At 44.5% G+C, this 8,381-nt stretch overlaps 2 non-coding genes across 2 annotated transcripts; one reads left to right on the top strand and one right to left on the bottom strand.

Annotated features, from left to right (window-relative positions):
• The first annotated feature begins 587 nt into the window (after positions 1-587).
• On the top strand, positions 588-669 carry trnas-gcu (transfer RNA serine (anticodon GCU)). The gene has a single exon. It is a non-coding gene; the product is annotated as a tRNA-Ser (tRNA).
• A 3,292-nt stretch (positions 670-3,961) lies between these two features.
• Positions 3,962-4,034, bottom strand: trnav-uac (transfer RNA valine (anticodon UAC)). Its single transcript has one exon. It is a non-coding gene; the product is annotated as a tRNA-Val (tRNA).
• Between the last annotated feature and the right edge of the window lie 4,347 nt (positions 4,035-8,381).

The following is an 8,381-nucleotide window of genomic DNA, read 5'->3' as shown; positions in this document are numbered from 1 at the left end:
GTTCATTCAAAACATCATCGGGCGTGATTTCTTTTTATATATCATATGCATATACCAGAACCGAGCAGCCACGCATTGTGTCGGTTAAGGTTGGGATATTCAGATCTGCTGCCGCAGACGGAAGTGCTCTTCAGCGTTTCTGTAATTTAATAGCTATCGGGTTCTCATAATTGCCAATACACGAAACGCCGTTGTTTTGGAGCCAGATGATAATTTACGATAATATGTGTTTCTTGAAATCAAACAATTTGATAAACAAGTTACTAGACGTTTACTAAATTCGATATAATTTTATCTCACTGCACTACCCAAAACACACTATTTCTTAGAGCTACAGCGCACGGAACCGATCAATTTGGCATAGCACGGCGGTGGTGTCTGAAATGCCAATAATAGCTAGTTCTGTTTTTCCCTATGGTTAGCACCTATCTCACTAAGTCTTTCTTCCCAATATCCAGAAATTCTGGTAAGCATCACAGGCAAAGTAAATATAAATGGTATCTGAAAACAAATATTTCGAACATAAGAGGAGTTTCTAAGTGCTGTGAAGAAATTCAGAATTTTGTAACACAAGAGACAGAAGAACAGACGAGGTGGCCGAGAGGTTAAGGCGATGGACTGCTAATCCATTGTGCTTTGCACGCATGGGTTCGAATCCCATCCTCGTCGTGACCTCTTTATGTGAGGGGCCATCTGTTCAACTATTACTGTACTTTAAAGCTTCCAAGTCTCCAATATTTGCCAGATAGTTTGCTTTGTGAGTCATGAAAAATAATGTTCACAATTGGAATTTGTCTCCAAATTTGGTCATTTGGAGAGGAATTAGGCCATTCCGCCCATCGGGTCTGCTTTGCCGTTCCAGCATGGCTGATATACTATCCCTTTCAACCCTATTCTCCTGCCTTCTCCTCGTCACATGTGACCCCCTTACTGATCATGAAACTGTTAATATATCGAATGACGTGGCCTCCACAGCTATCTGTAGCAATAAATTCCACAAATTCACAACCATCAGGCTACAGAAATCTCTCCTTACCCCAGTTCGAAAATGACTTCCTTATATTCTAGGTTAGTTCCCTCTATTTTTAGACTTCTCCACGACAAGAAGCATCTTCTCCATGTCCACTATCTCCAGGCCTTTCATTATTCGATAAGTTTCAACGGGATACCCGCGTCATTCTCCGAAACTACAGCAAGTGTAGTCCCAAAGTCATTAAACGCTCTGCATATTTCGCCTTGTAATTCCCAGGATCATTCTGGCGAATGTCTCCTGGGCGCTTTCCAATGCCAGCACACCCGCTTTTGGTTAAGGAACACACGCTGCTCAATATATTCCAACTGCGGTCTGACCAATGCCTTACAAAGACTCAGCATTACATCCTTGTTTTCCTTTTCCAGTTCTCTCGAAATGTAAACTGTCACTGCGTTTCCCTTCGTTAATACTGAGCCAACCTGCAAGTTGATCTTTCGGGAATCCTGTACCAGGTCTCCCGCTTCCTTCTACACATCTGTTTTCTGAACATGCTCGCCGTTTAGAAAATAGACCACGCCTTTATAGCTTCTGCCTAAGTGAATGACCATACACTTCCCAATATAATTTTACATCTCTCTCCTAATCAGTTCAGTTCCTTCTGCCAAGGTCCTGCTGATTAATACTCACACAACATAACCATCAACCTATATTTATACCATTTGCAAACTGGCCAGAAAACTATCAATCCCCTTATTCAGATTATTGACATATAACGTGAAAATAAGTGGTCCAAACAACTACTGGTCACCGGCAGCCGACAAGAAAAACGCTCCACTTAATTCCACTCGCTGCCTCCGGCCATTCAGCCAATCTTCGATCCATGCTAGTATAACTCCCGTAAGACCATCGGCTCTCCTCTTGTTAAGAAACCTCAAGAGTTGCACCCTGTGACATTCCTTCTGATTTTCTAGGCCAGCAACATCCACTGACCCTTCTCCATTTATCCTGTCTGTTATTTCCTCGAGGAATTCCAACAGATTTGTCAAGCTAAATTTCCCCTGAGGAACACCATGCTGACTTTGCCCTATTTTAATATGTGCCTCGAAGTGCCCCGAAACTTCATCCTTAATAATGGACAACATCGTCCTAAACACAGAAGAAGACTAACGGGCCTAACATTTCCTGTAACACAGATAAAAGTTGCTGGTGAACGCAGCAGGCCAGGCAGCATCTCTAGGAAGAGGTGCAGTCGACGTTTCAGGCCGAGACCCTTCGTCAGGACTAACTGAAGGAAGAGCTAGTAAGAGATTTGAAAGTGGGAGGGGAAGAGGGAGATCCAAAATCATAGGAGAAGACAGGAGGTGGAGGGATGGAGCCAAGAGCTGGACAGGTGATTGGCAAAAGAGATATGAGAGGATAATGGGACAGGAGGCCTAGGCAGAAAGAAAAGGGGGATTGGGGGAAACAGAGGATGGGCAAGGAGTACAGTGAGGGGGACAGAGGGAGAAAAAGGAGAGTGAGAGAAAGAATGTGTGTATAAAAATAAATAACGGATGGGGTTAGAGGGGGAGATGGAGTATTAGCGGAAGTTAGAGAAGTCAATGTTCATGCCATTAGGTTGGAGGCTTCACGGACAGAATATAAGGTGTTGTTCCTCCAACCTGAGTGTGGCTTCATCTTGACAGTAGAGGAGGGCGTCGATAGACATATCGGAATGGGAATGGGATGTGGAATTAAAATGTGTGGCTGAATGGGAATGGGAATAAAATTTCTTGTCTTTTGTTTCTCTCCCTTTAAAGAGTGGAGAGACATTTCCAATTTTCCAGTTCTCCTGAACTGTTCCAAAGTCTGCTGCTCCTTGAACGATCAGTACAAATGCGCCTACAGGGGAAAATGTGTGAGTGTCACTATAAGTTGCGATGTTTATCAGTTTCCCCATTCAGCCTCCGTCTCTTCGCAACGATGAAGGGCGGATGGAGGTGCATGCGGAAATTCTGAACTGGGAGTTGAGCGCACAGATCCCGAAGCAGGTGATTTTCAAACCTTCCTGCAGAACACGCGTCAGAAACGTTTAAACACAGCGCGGTGTCGATTAATACTCGAGTGTACCGAACTGATATCAAAGACAGATCGAGCGGAGTATGTTCTCATCATCCGATTCCGGAGACAGCAGAAGAGCGGCACAACGTCCGGACCGAGTAAGTGAAATGCATCAACCGCGGCCACGCAGGCGAGGAATCTACAAGTAAAACACAAACTGAAGGAATTTCCATACAGCGCATGAATACTGTGGGCGGCACCGATTAAACCGCGATTTCCCCACCCATCTGTCTCTTTACTTCCGATGTACGGTTTTATGTTTTCTCCCTTCCATTCTGCTGATACCTCCGGATACATTTTGACTGACATTTCTGCAACTTCAGTGATACATATTTTATATCGACTGTGGGCAGATTGGAACATCAGTGGTAAGTCCGCCATCAAGACATTGAATAATGTACTTAACAGTGGCCGGTTTGATGAGGATAGCTGACCCTTATGTTTTAATAATGTAATAGAGGTAACAGGGTGCCGAGGGAACATCGGGAGCTATGTGTTGAGTCACAGGGTAAAGTGTATACCGAAATATAAACTTATTCGTGACGTTAACGACGAAGGAAAGAAAAAACATCACTGGTTAATTACTCATCTGCATGCACGCGTGGGATATTCCGTAAGTAGTTACATGTTGCATCAATACTCAGCAAGACCGACATATTAAAATATAGTGACTATAACTCTATACCGATATACGATCTCGCATCATCATCTTGTCTCGAAACAAAACGGTTCCCAATTCCCTTGCTCTGTAGATTATGCACGAGATTTTTGACCATTCCTTTTCAATTTCCCGCAGGGGTATTCCCATGATAATAAATGTAAATACGAACGTAAAAGTTTGCGGGATCTTTGAGATCACATGCCTCCTAAATCCTGGAGCCTAAAGAGTGTTTCTGTCCAGGATTGAACTGGAGACCTTTCGCGTGTAAAGCGAACGTGATAACCACTACACCACAGAAACGCTGCCAGGAGCTCAATGTTCTACGCTATTGAGCACTGACCAGACATCCTGCACCTCCGACTCTCTATTTATTCATCCTGCTCTTAAGGACAATTTTTTTCTGCCCGCAAGCAATAGAAAACGAAATTTTGCCCACTCTTCGTTCCCACTTCAGGAACAAGGGCCAACTTTATAGGGCATATTTATTAAATTCACGACGAATTTGCTGTGATATTTTGGTCAGGGCGCAACATCCAACAACACCCGACCGTACCTCTTCCTAGAGATGCTGCCTGGCCTGCTGCGTTCACCAACAACTTTTATGTGTGTTGCAACAAAAAACGTATCGGCCGCTGCAGTGTCCTTCAGTCACCACATGGTGGCTCCCCGCCTCTCAAGGATAATTCAACTGTAATTTTGACATTTCTCGCTATAGATTAGTTTTTCGCCAGTCTTCGCCAATCTTCCGTTCTCGTCACTCTCGCCAGAACGTTAATTGAAGGAAATAATTCATAGACAACGGAAATAGTGAAAACAAGAGGAAATAGCATCTGTAGAGTCAAAACCAATGTCTTTAGCCCCGCCTAGTGCACAAGCGAGCTATTATTAAACACACAATCACACTAATGTTTCATTAATACCATCTTAATCTTCATTTTCCAAACTGTTCCGTCGTATTTGAACCAGACCCAGTCATCTGCGGATAATTAAACAACCTCTTTTGGATGGAAAATTATATTAATCACAATAACCATCAGGAAGCGAGCCCCGTGTGACAGGAGAGCGGGAATGTGAGCATTTTACAGCAGTGTTGAGTCGGTCACATCAGAGGTCGCAGGTCACAGAGAGCCTGAAGGATCTGATAATCGGCATGTCAGTAGATTTGGTGGAGGGCTCCATTCTTTAACAGCAGCTTGGTAAAGCAAGTCAGAAATCGGATTACACTGGACATGGAAGAACTGATTTATAATTCTGTTCCAGAATGGAATCGTCTCAACTGCAGGTTTCAATAGTTTAGTGTGAAAAGTAACCAAGGAATTGCCCATTTCCGGACCTTTCAGTTTTCATTCCGTGCGCTCACCTTGTATTGTAACGACAGCCGCAATGACATGGATAATTCCTCCAGTTTAACCCCATGTCAGGGTGCTGGAAGGTGGAGTTTGATACTGTCCTCCAAGCATTTGCGGCGCGGCGCGTATGCTGGGTACATCGCATGTCGCGCGGTTTCACTGGGTAACTGATAGCTTGCATATCGGCCGGGACTCCACCTTTGATTTAATGTCATGTACAGCAGGAACAAATCCATGCGGGGTTTTATCGGGATTATGGACAGTATATTGTTTTAATTTACGCTGGCAGATCAGTGCGCATATTTATTACGTGAGTGAGACGTGAACATGACTCCGTTCAATGCAGAGGTAATTTTAGCAACGTGGAGAAACTGTAATGGTGTTTCTATCGCATGTTTCAATGAGGGACGGACTTTGGTGGGCAGAGAGATTCTCTCCTCGACCTGTTCTTTTACGCTGGGTTAACCTATGTAAAGAACAGATTGGCTTCAATGATGAGAGCTCCGGCCAGTCTGTTTGGAGAGTGGATGGTCAGCTCTTTCCAAAATTAATTACAACATGAGGACTCCACTTGTAAAAAACAATCTACATTCAATTTAGTGACACAATCTTAGCCACTGTTTTACTGCGCTGGGGTGGAAGGAGAATCGATGTACGGGATCATCAGGGGTATGAGAGATTTCTGTTACAACTGCAGGATGGTGAATGTCGGTTGCGACCATCCGCCCAACGACAGCTTCTCGAAAAAGCACAGGGGGACATTCGAGCCGTGGCTGTGTTGTGATTCGAAGCCCCTTCACTTTAAAGACTGGAGACAGAAACCTCTCGGCTACAGTACCCGTGAGCAGATTACATGATGATCTGAAATTGATTGCACACGGTCCATGTATTGAAGTTCCCAACAGAAAAAAAAACACGCATGGAAAGCAGTGAAAACCAGCTGGAAAAGTGACAGGTAGTGGCAGTTGTCAGCAAGAGGGATAGATGGGGGCGGGGGGGGTGGTGGTGGCAGGGTGAGCGCAAATGGAAATTATGAAGTAAGGTAACCCGAATATAACACTCTGACGGTCACTTGCGATCGTAAAAAGTAGGTCCTGTGTCTCTGGGAATCATTTTGTGTCTTAAGACTGCCAATGCGAGTAATCTTTGCATTTGGTCAGCCACGTGGGAATTAATGGAGACTTACTTTGCTTTCTTCGGGTTGCTGGTCCGAGGTGTTCGAAGGCGGTGGTGTAGACAGCGTCTCTGAAGGCCGTCCACTGTTCCTCAACGCTGGTCCCGTCATCCTGTGGTGTGTCTGGCAGTCTGCCTTCAAGGTCATCGACGAGTTCTTCTGCAACCCTGCTACTTTTCAACACGGGTATACTTGTTTTTCCTCCGTAACAGTGCATTAGAGATGAATGATGGATTATGGCAATAAGGAAAATGCCGAGGAAACTGCGGTCTCTCCAAATGCGTCACGCGCAACCTGGTGGCGATGGCTGCGGCCGATCTAATGGTGGTGATTATTGAAGTCTTGTCCTACCAGATTGTTCAAGAATACAGACTTTACACAGCCCGGGACAGCGCTCCGTACTGCCTTGCCCACTATGTCCTGTATTACGTGGCCGTTGAATGCTCCGTCTGGTTTACGGTCGCTTTCACTCTCGATCGCTTTGTGGCCTTTTGCTCCGCTAAATTTAAAACAAAGTACTGCATCACCAAAATTGCGAATTTGGTGATTACCGTAGTATCTATAGGGATCTGTTTTAAAAAAATATTCCATTTTATTTCCTCGACATGGAAAAAGCAACGTTGGACGTGAGGGGTAACTGGGTCTGTTTCAACAGACCAGTACTTCCTTTCTTGCCATCGTTTGAGGGGTTTTATTGGGTGGACCGTCTGTTGAATCCGCTACTTCCATTCTTCCTCATTTTGACCCGCAATGCTCTGACCGTCAGACAGATACTGGCGGCGAGCAGAGTCCGCAGGGGACTCAAGGGACGGGGAAATTGCGGGAAACAGTGAGATCCGGAGATGGAGAGTCGGAGACAATCCATCAGTCTGCTCTTCAGCCTGTCGGCGAGTTTCCTTCTCTGTTGGGCGACAAGCACTCTGGTCTTCATTCTCATGCGATGCCTCTACACAGACCTGGAAATGTCCATTCGGCTTTCTCAGGCACAGTTTTGGGGTTCTGTGATTCAGAATTTCAGCAGCTGCACGAATACATTTATTTACGGAGTGACTCAGACAAAATTCAGAGAGCAGTTGAAAGTTCTTCTGCTCTCCCCGGCTATTTTATTTTTGAAATGGTTTAGAAGTCTGCACCGCTCAGATGAAAGGGTCAAATAACTTTCCAATTTCGAAAATGAATCCTTACCTGCTCTGTAAGCATATTAATGAATTGAACTCCTGAAAGTGTTGATATTTCCAACAGTTCTGCTTTTCCTTTATTTCTGCTATAGATTGGAGAGTTTGGTTATTTCCCTTCTGTAAAATTTATTTTGCCTTGCACATTATATCACTCTAATATCCGGCATTAAAAACACACAGGTCCATTGTCGAAGTGTCCAGTATCTAAAACTTCGGAGAGATCTGGCCGTCATTGTCAATCCCGGCACCCATTCTCTTTCTCGCTTTTTCGGAGTTTTTCCTTTCTATAAAGTTCCGGTTTGCCGACTATACCAGCATATTGCTGGGAGATTTAGTACTTCTCACAACACGCTGGAGGAACTCAGCAGGTCGGCCAACATCTGTGGAAACGATGAGTCGACGTTTCGGGCCGGAACCCTTCGTCAGGTCTCATCGTTTCCACGGATGCTGCCCGACCTGCTGAGTTCCTCCAGCGTGTTGTGAGTGTTGCTTTGACCCCAGCATCTGCAGATTATTTTGTGTTTGAGATTTAGTACTTGTTCTCTCTGCGGTTGAAGCTTTCTAGTTTCAGCAAACGACGAAGCCCACTGTGCGGATGAGATATGATTTTGCTTCGGCCCAACTTGTCTATAATTTGACAACACATCGGGACACATTTCCCATTGGCATGTGTTACTCCAACTATTCTGGAAGGCGGCAGTCATGCGTCATTTATTGTTATGAAGATGCCTAGTTTTCATCTTTGACATTATCTTCGGTAGGACTAATATGTGCCTGTAAAATTTGCTTCAGAAAGGTCGTTTACAGTATTAAATTTTATTATTCATGTTGTCTTCTTATCATGAGAATCAAACAATAAACTTACAACATAAACGCTAAGAGCGTTTTCTATCCGTTATATGGATAATTTGTAGAGAGGAGTTAGATTATCCCTGGAAGATGGGAA

The sequence above is a fragment of the Mobula birostris genome, unplaced genomic scaffold, assembly GCF_030028105.1.
Source record: "Mobula birostris isolate sMobBir1 unplaced genomic scaffold, sMobBir1.hap1 scaffold_532, whole genome shotgun sequence".
Taxonomy (NCBI): domain Eukaryota; kingdom Metazoa; phylum Chordata; class Chondrichthyes; order Myliobatiformes; family Myliobatidae; genus Mobula; species Mobula birostris.
The sequence above is the reverse complement of the archived record's forward strand: the minus strand, read 5'-3'. Positions and strand labels throughout refer to the sequence as shown.